Here is a 13,414-nt window from a genome sequence, read left to right as displayed (position 1 = left end):
CATGCCGCCAAGATGACATAAGCAGGATGCACCCATGTCAATATCAGATAGAACATGGAGCATGAGTGTCCAGAACCCGACACAGACCGAAACAGAACCAGACAGGAAGTCAGGATCCAGACACCATGCTCCGGACATGAAACAAGACAGACTGAAGAGCGCACGGCAGGGAATTAAACCGAAACCATGTGCTCTCACAAAGACAGACATTGAAACACAAGACAGACATGGGACGATGATGCCACGGTCCTGTCAGTCAAAAACCCAAACTGACAGAGTGACAGTTAGGTAGCACAGACATATGGCATTTTTTACATTCATGACTGTTATAGCACCACCAAGAGGCATTGGTGTGCATTTTTTTATATGTTCTCAGATTGATGTCCTACATAAATGTCCAAAATTGGGTGATAATATCTCATTCCGTTTAAGAGTTATAACCATTTAATAAATGTGGCCATGCCCACTTTGAACGTTTTTGCATACCTTTGCGACGATGAATCGAAAGTTAAATATTTTTTTTAATAATTTTTGATATTGGGACTCCAGAAAATCTCTTAACTGGTTTGGTTCCGACTGGGTAAACAGCCTAGGACTAGTTTGAAAAAGTAGTTTTTTAAATAATCTTAAATATTTAACAAACGATTTGATTCACACCAATGCTTCTTGAGGCAAAGTTGTTCAGAATGAAGAGATCTATCATATCGTATGAATAACGTGTCTGAGTGAAACACAGCGGTATATACAAGGATTTACACACATGAAAAACATGATAGCGCCTCCCGGTGACCAATTTTTTTTCTGATTTTGCACAGACCTCTTGGGCCAAGAGACAAATAGGCCTACCATGTTTCATTCCAATCTGCCTTTTCTAACCCTATCTAATAACTATTAAAATGGATTGGTTGATGGCGGCCATGCTTTTCAAGATATGCGACTGTCCTTATAGACTTTGATGGCACCTTGGACAAATACACTGCATGCAAAATTTTAAGTTGATTGGACTAACGGTTCCATTGTTAGAGGCATTTTTAGATATTTAATTATTACAGCACCACCACGAGGTAAAGATGCGCAAAAACAAATTTTTTATGTGTCCTCAGAAGGACTCCATACATATGTGTACCAAATTTGGTGATAATATCTCATTCCGTTCATGAGTTATAACCGTATTAGTAAAAGTGACCACGGCCACTATGTATGTTTTGGTGTACCATTTGACGATAAATGAAAAATTCAAAATTCCCTTGATAACTTTTCATATTGGGACGCTGCTGAATCTTTCTGCACTGGTTTGGTTCTGATCGGGTGAATGGACTTTTTTTTTTTTTTAAACAATCCAAAATAGCAGGAAAATTAAAGGGCGGAGCAAAAATTTGACAAGGGGCAAAACTCTTCGTCATGACGCAAGGAGTCACAGGAAAATATTAGGCAGAAATAGCTGCTGAAAAGAACAGTGACACAAATTTTGTTATTCTGTCATCATTTATTCACTCATGTCATTCAAAATCATTTCTTTCTTCTGTTAAACAATATATATTTTTCAGAATGTCCTAGCTTATTTTCACTTGCAAACATTAAAATGCATGTACTGTAAAAAGTGAACCTGCAACTGTTACCTTAAGAGCTATTTCTACCTAATCTAACACTTTGTTGTAAAGTCAGGTTGATTCAATCATGTTAAATAATATTTTTTGACTTGAATAAAACCAGTTCATATAGATGTTACCATATGAAGCACGTTTTTAGGTTAATACTTTTTTCCTGTGTATGGTGCATCAAGATCCATCGCTTTAGATCATATTTGAATGTACACAGGTGCAATTGTGATTTAAATGGTGGAGGGAAAAAATTTCAGTGAATAACTGAATTTTGTTCTGTTCTTCACACAAAAATTATAATATTTTCACACTTTTCCATAATTTTATAATAATTTGACAGCTTGATTGAAAATAACTCACAATGGTAACACTACATTAATGTTACCTTTGTTAAGGGTTTATAAAGGGTTAATTAATGATTAATAATTCATTTACAAATGCATTACAAATCATTGATATGCAGTTAAAGCAATATGCAGAAAAGGGGCAACTTATATCCAATACTTGACAAATAGTGAGAATTTTAAGTAACATGTTATAAATGCTTAATAAATAAACAGAAAATGTCCTAATTCATGATTTATGTCACAAGGCAGCAAAAAATAGACTATTATAGTGAAATGAAAAAGAGGGATGATGCCATTTTGCTACAGTCCGCTTTGTGTTTATATTCATTACTGTATTGTCTTGTTGTCATTTTCCTTGTCACATTGATCTAAAAAAAAAAAAAAAAAAAAAAAAGTGCTACTTTGAGTGTTGTCCCAATCTACCTAGTCATGTACCTAAAGTCCTCTACAAAAACACTTTTCAGGTCTTCATGCTAAATCACAGCATATATATCATATAATAAAGCCTGAATACCATTAATCTATACTGAACATTATATACAAAGGTTTCTAATGTTGGCAACTCCTTAATAAATACTTCACAGGTGTCCACTTTACATTAAGGTATATTTTCATAGGTTACTAATGTGTCAATAAGCATTTATAACATGTGAGGTAAAATGGCTAACTATATGAGAGGTGCAGCATGAATGCCAACCTTTTTATGCATGTTGTTGTACATGCATGTCAATGAACCATAATACATTTGTAAATAAATTATTTGTCATTAATGAACCACTTTATAATCCCTTAAAAAAGGGACATTAATGTAAACTGTTACAAAATGATTCTGTTCTAAAGTGACATTTATCTTGACTTTTCTTGATAAATTTAATCTCAAGCATGCTCTTCACTGACACTGTTGTTTCCTTGATTAAAAAGTACACTAATTCAACACATCAATCAAATGCCATTGGCTCTTGCATGTTATTGTCATGGAGTAACTCACGGAGGCAGGGATATGGACTCAATCACAGGGTTTATTGCACAGGTGAATGAAGCAGAGAAGAAAACAACAGGTGAGTTTATCCAAATACAGTAGTGATGCAAACAGCACGTGGGTAATATCCAGGCAGGGAAATAGTGCGATGAACAGATGAATGGTTAACTCACAATATTCCTATGATCTTTACAGGAAATGTGCACAGCACAGGAGAGTCCAAGCATTGGGAAATTAACGGAGGATGAACCAACACAAAACTCTGATGAGGGGAACAATAACAAGGTAAGTACAGTACTGTGCAAAAGTTTTAGGCACTTGTAAAAAATGTTGCATAGTGAGGATGTCTTCAAAAATAATGACATGAATAGTTTTCATTTATCACTTAATGTCATACAAAATCCAGTAAACATAAAAAAATCTAAATCAATATTCGGTGTGATCACCTTTGCCTTTAAAATAGCACCAATTCTCCTAGGTACACCTGGGCACAGTTTTTCTTGGTTTTTGGCAGATAGGATGTTCCAAGCTTCTTGGAGAATTTGCCACAGTTATTCTATCTATTTAGGCAGTCTCAATTGCTTCTGTCTCTTTATGTAATCTCAGACTGACACGATGTTCAGTGGGGGGCTTTGTGGGGGCCATGACATATGTTGCAGGGCTCCCTGTTCTTCTATTCTAATCTTTTCTATTTTCAAAAGTAATGTTTGGGAGTCTAACATTTATATTTCCTATTGACACACTAAAGCTGAAGATATAAATAACCATCTTAAATCAAATGCTTTTGTGAAACATCTTATTTGCCTAAGACTTTTGCACAGTACTGTATATACACAGGAAGGTCCGTAGTCTCTGAGAAACACTGACAAGAACAGACAATGAATGTGTGTGAGAGCGGGGTATAAATGAAGTCCTTGATTAGTCACTGATGATGTGCAGGTGCATGTGATCAACTCAGGGGAGAGTGAGCGGAGTGTGAAGTGTGTCCGGTGGATCCGAAGGCAAGTGGAGCCAAGAGAGGTTCGATGAAGGCAGGTGGAGCCAGGAGAGGCTCTACAGGCAGAACCATGGAAGGCGGAGCCACGGGAGGTTTGAGGAGTGGAGCCAGGGAAGGCGGAGTCATGGAAGGCTCGAGGTACGAGGTTGTGGAAGGCTTGGAGCAAGGAGCCGTGGAAGGCTTGGAGCAAGGAGCCATGGAAGGCTTAGACAAAGGGACCGTGGAAGGCTTGGACAAAGGGGCCGTGGAAGGCTTGGACAAAGGGGCCGTGGAAGGCTTGAATGAAGGGGCTGTGGAAGGCTTGGACAGGGAGCTGCCTCCATGGATGTAAGTGCTAGCATCAACTGGGGAATGGGAGTCCTTTTCCTTCTCCTCTTCCTCCGGACAGCTGGGAGCACTGTTGCGGGAACAGTCGAGGCTACAGGCGTTGGCTCTGGGATGGTTGAGGCTACAGGCATGGGCTCTGGCTCATTTACCATGGCAGGTATGGGCTCTGGCTCGTTTACCATGGCAGGCATGGGCTCTGGCTCTTTTACCGTGGCAGGTGTGGGTGCTGGCTCGTTTACCGTGGCAGGCGTGGGCGCTGGCTTGTTTACCATGGCAGACATGGGCGCTGGCTTGTTTACTGTGGCAGGCATGGGTGCTGGCAGTGGCCCAGGGTTCCCACCATAACCCACAGTATAAGGGGAGAATGTGACCTCCGTGGTCATTGCTGCTGACTGCGGTGGGGAATCGACCACCGGAGCTTGGAGAGGGTTAGCCCCTCCCCAAAATGTATTTAGGGGGAATGTTGGGAGAGGAGTTACCTTGGGGGTCGTGGTGATCAGAGTGACCTCCTCTGTCCAGCGTGTCAATAATGGCGAGGGGTAATGGATGGCCAGCGTGGCTCAGATATATTCCACAAAGGAAAGATTTTCCACCTCCGGAAGAGCTGTACGTCAGTGAAAGTTCAGTCCCATTCCATAAATGGATCTGAGGTAGGAGTCCGATATTGTGGTTGGGGTGACGAGTTGACAGAACTTAGTTGTATATCCCAGGAGAGGAAGATCTTGTTTGAACAGCTCCATAAACGCACCTGTCAGCTCTATGCTCTTGGTGATTGTGCTCGTCGGTGTTGGTGGAATATTGGAAGCCCTGCTATTCCTATTATGTGGTCTGTTCTTCTGTCATGGAGAAACTCACAGATGCAGGGATATGGACTCAATCATGGGGTTTCTTGCACAGGTGAATGAAGCAGAGAAGAAAATAGCAGGTGAGTTATTCCAAATACAGTAGTGATGCAAACAGCAGGTGGGTAATATCCAGGCAGGGAAATAGTGTGATGAACAGATGAATGGTTAACTCACAATAGTCTTATGATCTTTACAGGAAATGTGAATAGCACAGAAGAGTCCAAGTGCTGGGGAATTAACGGAGGATGAACCAACACAAAACTCTGACAAGGGGAACAATAACAAGGTAAGTATAAACACAGGAAGGTCTAGACAAACTAGGGAGTCCGTAGTCTCCGAGAAACACTGGCAAGAACAGACAATGAACGTGTGTGAGAGTGGGGTATAAATAAAGTCCTTAATTAGTCACTGATGATGTGCAGGTGCGTGTGATCAACTCAGGGGAGAGTGAGCGGAATGTGGAGTGAGAGAAGGGTGTCCGGTGGATCCGTGGCAGTTATGTGACCTGCAAGAGCCAATACTAGAAAAGGTAGTGTCCTCCCAACTATGTTCATTTCAACAGAGAAATGGTAAATATAACCAATTTCAGTCAGGATTTAGGCCCCATCATAGTACTGAGATTGCACTTATCATCTGATCATGGCAGCATTTCTCTTCTAGTGCTTTTAGATCTTAGTGCTGCCTTCAACACCATAGATCATGACGGTCTCATGAATAGGCTGGAGAATTATGTTGGCATTAGTGGACTTGCATTAGCATGGTTTAGGTCCTATTTAGCAGACTGCTACCACTTTGTCTGTGTAAACGAGGAATTGTCTAATCAAACAAAAGTTAAGTATGGAGTGCCTTAAGTTAAAAGTTGTAGGGGCTCTGGGAGATATTATCAGGAACCGTGGAATAAGTTTCCACTGTTATGCCGATGACACACAACTTTATTTTTCTTCGAAACCCAACGAATTTCACAAATCTCCAAATTAGCAGAGTGTATCAATAAAATATTGGAAATTAGAAAGATTGAATTGCCAGACATTTCCTTCTACTCAATTCCGACAAAACAAAGGTACTAATTATTGGACCAAAAACCTCAAAAAATAAGCCGCTAAAATATAATTTGACACTCGAAGGATGTACCTGTTACGTTGTCTTCTACAGCGAAGAACTTGGGTGTTATATTTTATACCAAATTTCCAATGTTTGTAGAACAGCATTCTTCCACTCAACAATGCCCTGTGGGACCTACTTAATGGCAATTGCCTAATTAGAACCAGGTGAAGTAGTGTATATAGGGAATTTTTCCGGCGTCTTTTGGAAGCATGTTGACTGGTGGCTGTTTGATGCCAATTTGGATGCTGGCGGATTTCCCCTGCAGTAAAGAGAATTAGAACTGAGCCATCCGGGGCTTGTGTTTGGCTGTTGTTGCATCTGGGTATGTTACCATGGAGGAGTAATCACGCTTCGTTGAGGGTGAGCTGTTGGCTGTACGCTTTTTTTTTTCTGTCATTGTTTATTTTAGTGTGCATCCAGCGCTGTGCTTATCAGCGGAGTAGTTGATGAAGAAATGGCCAATGTGCTAACGATCAGGTGGGTAAGTTATTGATTTTTAATGCACAAACATCGGTAAAGAAGCTGCTGTTTATATCGAGTTTCCCTCTTTATTCTAGCTGAAGCGGCACTGTTTGTATGACGTCCGTGTGTGCTCATGGATAGATGATTGGGAACGTGGCTTCCCCTTCTTCCTTTATTTTCCTTTTATATATTTTTTTGTTTGTTGCCGTGGAGCTTCTGTTTCACCCTGTTGCTCTCGTCCGCCGGACTGATCACACACCAAGTGAGCTCGGCATTAGGAGACTGTGGAACCGGATTATCAACAGTGCGTCTTTGCAACCATATAATCTTGTTTCAACGGAGTTGTGACTGTTTATACGCCTTGTAAGGCTGCAGTCGGAACGTCTGGACTAAGGGACGACTACTCCCTGGGAGAACAAATGACTTTCCTGAGAATTAACATTTGAACATTCTCTTGCAAAAGTGGCAAAACCATCCGAGACGCACCACACCGAGCAGTTTACACCTCACACTTGCACTCTCCCTATCACTCTCTGTTCCCCCTCTTCTCTCCCTCACCTAAAACTCACTCAAGATCTATGCAATGTTAAGTGTGTGCAATAAGTCACTATACATATTTAGTATCATTTCAAATGTCTCAGTGCATCTGGTAAAATTGTCTCATTCTCCCAGCCATAGTACAAACCTCCAAGAAGTTCAAGAAGATGAGAAATATTGTGTGCCACTTAAGGTGTGCCCTCCCCCAGATCCTTCATTCAAACTACCTCCTGTATGTAAATAAGTGCTCTCTTCTACAGGTATCAAGAAGCCATTCAATCACAAATTCTGATTGCCCATTTGTGACCCCCTGAATAGGGGACCAAAACCTAATTATAATTGCAGACACCACCATTTGGTAAGCCTATTGAATTATCTGGGTATTTAAGGAGAGATGGCAAAAGGTTCAGGGAATCTGTAGACAGATCTCCCGCATGATCGCTGTGTGTCGTTTTCATTGCCAGGTAAATATTCTTAAATTTCTTGATCTCTGAATTGTTGATATTGTATGAGATTGGCTAATGATTTTATTCTTTGAATTGGATTTTGAATTATTGTTTTGTTACCTGGTTAATAAATTGTTATGTTTAAAATTATTCTAATTGACCTTGTGTTATTAACTCTAGTAGATTATGTTAAGTCCATAACACCACAAATCTACACTCAGGTTAGTAACAGACTAAAATACAGCTTCAGTGGAGCAGAGGGGCACACCGACTGATGTTTTAGAGCTCTGACTAACACACTGGCATTAGTCATGTATACTTAGACTGTAGAGACTAATAATGAGTTTTTCCGTTTAGAACAACAAGGTGTTGTCAGACCAATCTAAATAGGGGTGAGCCTCAACCTCTGATTATTGTAATATTATTGTGATAATAAGTGTATGTGGGAAACCATGGCAAGATTATACAAAGTTACCATTAGAAGAAGTTAAGTTGGTCAGCTTAGTTCTATGGTAATGGTCATGATATAGACATGATATAGACCACTCTGGTTAGATATAGTCTTACCTTAATTAAGTGTGTTCAGATCTATGGGGACTAGATAATATATTCTAGAATGAGCAAAGTGGAGTACGGCCGTCTAGGATATTAGTCACTTGCCTCTGTCTAATGACCAAGACTGACGAATTTGTGATTATGAGATCGTATACCCGGCCGGTGCAAGACTCAAAGTGTTGTAGGAATCCGGATGAACGAGTGTAGAATGTAAAGCAAAGTGTTAAATAGAATAATCAAACATTCACCTAAATTTAGTGATTAACAAACATCATTTAAACCTTTTTTCATTATTGGAGTCAGATGAAATAAAGAGGTAATACATATAAGGAAATATATTTAATTTAATCTTGTTGTGTTGCGTAAAAGGAAAAACAGTAACACGCAGATACCCTTCTACTGCGCCATTGGCTGCCGTCCTTGGACCAGTGGGCGGACCTTACAGCCTCCTTGTGAATTGAGGCACCGTTTTTTTTATTCTGTTTGGAGCCGGGGACCCGGCTAGGAGGGAGTGCTAACCGCTCTAGGGTAACGGGTACTCTTGTTCACTGAGTGTCATGATTATTCTATTTTTCTGTCACATGAATGCATGTGTGTGGTGAAGTGAGTGCACTAGTGCATGTGTGAAGTGTATAGTGAAGTGGAAATTGAGTGGGTTGTTATTCCTCCCTGCCTTTGTATGTGCACTCCTGATGTGAATTATATTTGTTAATTTGTGTTTTCTTTTTCTTGCCTTTAATTGGTAACCAGACCCATTTTTATGTTGATGATCTGTGTTGGGTTGGAATGATTTAGATTATTTAAAAATTTAACAATAAGTATTTTTTTGTTTTTTTTTGTTGTTGTTTTATATTCAAGTCTCTGCTCTATCATTGTGGGAACAGACCGGTGTGCCCTTATTGGGCTGTTATTTCCTTGGGTGAAATTCCCAAGGTGGCATAGTCGGTGTTGCGAGGGTTTCAGGTGTCCATTGATTGCTGGGAAATTTTTGTTGGGCCTGCTTTCATTGGACCTGATGATAATGATGATAATAATAATAATATGTTTAATTTATATAGTGCCTTTCCAGAGCTCAAAGACGCTTCACAATAAAGAACAGTAACAAAAAAATCATATAGACAATCATATGGACAGTGGACAGTTGCCCAGTCTGGAACAAAAACAAATGCAGTTGCATATAGCAGATCAGATCGTGCAGTCAATTAGACATATCAATCCAGTACAAAAGAACACATAACATCGTGTAGACAGTAGTGAAAGTGTAAGCAGTGTAGGCAGTGGCCCAATCAGAATACAGATAATCATACAAATACAGTGAGCAGTACATTAAGCATATACACATTATGACTGATAATATTGGGAGAACAAATAGGTTTTGAGCTGAGATTTGAATTCAGAGATAGAGGTAGTAGTTTGGAGAGCCAGGGGGACTGAGTTCCATAGCTTAGGTGCCACAACAGAAAAAGACCTGCCACCCATTGACGAAAGGCGGAATCTAGGAACAAGAAGAAGTTCACACCCAGAAGATCGGAGTGAGCGAATAGGAATATAGGGAGAAAGTAAATCAGAAATGTAAGGAGGAGCTAGACCGTGGAGTGACTTAAATGTAAGCAGGATAATTTTGTATGCAATACGGGATGTAACAGGTAGCCAGTGAAGGTTAAATAGGATGGGAGTAATATGTGCAGATCGTTTGGTGTAAGTAAGTACTCTTGCAGCAGAATTCTGAATATATTGCAAGCGGGAGATAGAGTGTGCCGGTAGTCCAGAAAAAAGGGCCTTACAGTAGTCAAGGCGAGATGTAATAAATGCATGGACTAATGATTCAGCATCTTTCGGGCTAATATAGAGACGAAGTTGGGCGATACGACGAAGTTGGAAAAATGCTGTTAATATAGGCATATAGGGTCAATGAAGGGTCTAGAATGATACCCAAGTTTATGACTGTGACAGATGGGAAAATTAGAGTAGCATCAAGTTCACAGCTAGGGACATTAGTTAGATCTTTTGTTAGAGTTGATTGACCAGTAATTATGATCTCTGTTTATGATCACGATGCTTGGAGACTTTTGTCCTCCATCTTTGTAGTTTTTAACCCTCTTCTTCATCATTTAATAATAACCGGGTTCTTCACATCATCATCGTCTTCGTCTGCCTGTCATTGCCTGCCAGTCAACATTACAGAATACTTGACCTAACTATGAACCCAGCAGTCCAGCTCCTGTGCCTACATCAGGGGAATCGTCCCCTTGAGGATTATGTTGAGGAGTTTTGTGGAGTTTGCTGTCAGGAGGACTTTAATGATATTGCCCTCAAGGACTTTTTCCATTTTGGGCTGAATGACCTGATCTCCTCCCTGATGCCTGATGGTCGAATTACCCTCAATCTGGCTCAGTTCATTGATTTAGCCCTACAATTGAGTGGTTCATCTTTAACTGCAGGAGTGGCTGAGGAGGAACTATACACTCCTACAGTGACTGCCATGTCAGAGCCATCCACCGTCAAGGCCGCCGAGCCAGAGTCCCCCGTCATGGTCGCCGAGCAAGAGTTCCCCATCATGGCCGCCGAGCCAGGGTCCCACATCATGGTCGCAGAGCTTGCGCCACTTTCTGCCCCGGATCCTGAGTCTATTTCATGCCATGTCACAGCCATGCCTGAGTCTGCTCCATGCCATATCACAGCCACGCCTCAGCCTGCTCCATGCCATGTCACAGCCACAACTCAGCCTGTTCCATGCCATGTCATAGCTACGCCTGAGTCTGCTCCATGCCATGTCACAGCCACGCCTCAGCCTGCTCCATGCCATGTCACAGCCACACCTCAGCCTACTCCATGCCATGTCACAGCCAAGCTTCAGTCTGCTCCATGCCATGGTCCAGGCCTGCCTCTGCTCCACGGTCCAGGTCCGCCTCTGCTCCACAAGCCAGGCCCACCTCTGCTGCACGAGCCAGGCCCATGCCTGCCTTTGCTGCACAAGCCAGCACCCACGTCTGTCTCTGCTGCATGAGCCAGTTCCCACGCCTGCCTCTGCTGCATGAGCCAGCACCAACACCTGCCACGGCCAACGAGCCAGCGGCCACGCCTGCCACGGTCTACAAGCCAATGCCCACGCCTGCCACGGCCAATGAGCCAGCGCCCACGCCTGCCACAGCCAACAAGCCAGTGTTGCAAGCCTCGTCCATTCCAGAGCCAGCATTGCAAGCCTCGTCAGTTCCAGAGCCAGTGTTGTTGCAAGCCTCGTCTGTCCCAGAGCCAGCGTTGCAAGCCTCAATGGCCACGTTATGCCATGCTGCCATTCCTACCTCATCATGCCATGTTACCACATCTGCCACGTCAAGTCTATTGAACTCCATGTGTTTTTGTGTGGGCGTTGGGAGCCGCCCCTTGTGGGGGGGGGGAATGTCACGTTTATGTGTTTTGTTCATGTTTTGTGTTCATGACATTTATTTTGAAAGTTTAATTCCTGTTTCATTGCCATGTCATGTGATCTGTTCCCACATGTGATCCTCTCTTGTTCCATATGTTTTGTTCTCATTGGTTTGTGTTCATGAGTCTTGTTAGTTTGTTATCAGTTCTGTTATGTCATTGGTTCATAGTTCATTGTCTTATTATTAGTTCAGTCTTGTGATTGGTTGTCTTGTTTACATGTTACCCATGTCTGTGTATTTAGCCCTGATGTTTGCCATTGTTCTGTGTCAGGTATTGTTTTGTGTAAAGTAGTTAGTCAAGTCAAGTCAAGTCTAGTCACGTTCATGTTCATGTTTATGTTTTGTTTGTTATGTTTTGCATTCACGTTTTTTGGATAGCATTTTGTAAATAAACTGCACTTGGGTTCTTCACATCATCATCGTCTTCGTCTGCCTGTCATTACAGAGTTATAGTGTAACATTGGCTGGCAGGCAAAAAATGGAATGATATCTACACTAATATTATTCTATTTGTTTCCCTGTCTCAACCTCGAGATTCATATCCAGCTCTGTTCCTGATTGGACTCCACTGCTACATGTCTCTGAGTGATGATGACTAAATGCAGCCGGTGCCAGTGTAGGTGCTACTGGTTGTTTAAATCAGTTTTACTATCAGAAATAATCAATAATTAATTGTTATTAATTATGGAATAATTAAATAACAATTAAATAATAATTAAATAGAATTTAACTCATTAAATTCTATTCTTGGGGCACCACTCTTTGAAAAGAGAAAAATGATAGCAAGTTACTGATTGAGTCTCACAAAAACAAAATCTACCCTGTAGGTTGAGTATCTTAATTGTTAATCAAAATAATCAAAAAGGGGAAAAACTAGTTAAATTAATGCTATACAAATCTAACAGTAATCTAGTTACAGTTAGTTTCTAACACCAATAAAATAACAGTACTCTGAGGTAACTTGGGAGTTCTTGATGTGGCAGAGGTTGGCTTCAACACAATATTCAAACAAAAACAAACAGGAGTACTTATTATAATATAACAAGATTTATTATAATCAAGCAGTAGTGAACACAGCCAATACTATCCGAATATAATCCAAAAATAAATCAATGAAATCCTAAACTAACAGTGGAGCTATATGCTAGTGTGTGTGTGTGTGTGTATATGAGTGTGTGTGTGTGTGTGTGTGTGTGTGTGTGTGTGTGTGTCCAGATGCGGTAACAAAGGAATCAAAATGGAGGATCAGGTTCAAAATGGAGGGTTAGATCGAAAATGGAGCTGATACCACGTGAGGGTGGAAATGAGTGGACACACAAAGGAACTGACAAAACAGACGGGAGAATTTGGTTCACCAGCCTGAGTCGAACATAAACCGCGGTGCCGCTCACTCAATGAATATCAGTGAGAGAGAGAGAGAGAATGAGAGTAAGAGAGAGAGGAAAAGTGCATGCAATTTAATTGAGGGTAACCGCTCGTAACAGCGGGACTGAATTACTAGTTCAGATCACTCAACATAACAAATGTAACCCCAAAAGAAAACGAAATACAAATCTCTCAACTTGAAACAGCAAACAGCGAGCAGAGTTTAACATACAAATATACTCAAAACATCAGCATTTAGAATCAAAAATACGATTTAGTTTCAAAAGAAAAATCACAGTTTCTAAACTAAATCTGCCCAGATATCAAGCCTTACTTGGGAAATCCTGTGTGATTTCAGTAGGGTTGTCCGTTGGAATTCCTGTTGCATTGAGCGGTCAGGAGAAATGTTCTGGATGGTCCC

The sequence above is a fragment of the Myxocyprinus asiaticus genome, chromosome 21 (genome assembly GCF_019703515.2).
Source record: "Myxocyprinus asiaticus isolate MX2 ecotype Aquarium Trade chromosome 21, UBuf_Myxa_2, whole genome shotgun sequence".
NCBI classification, from domain to species: Eukaryota; Metazoa; Chordata; class Actinopteri; order Cypriniformes; family Catostomidae; genus Myxocyprinus; species Myxocyprinus asiaticus.
Note: the sequence above shows the minus strand (reverse complement) of the source record.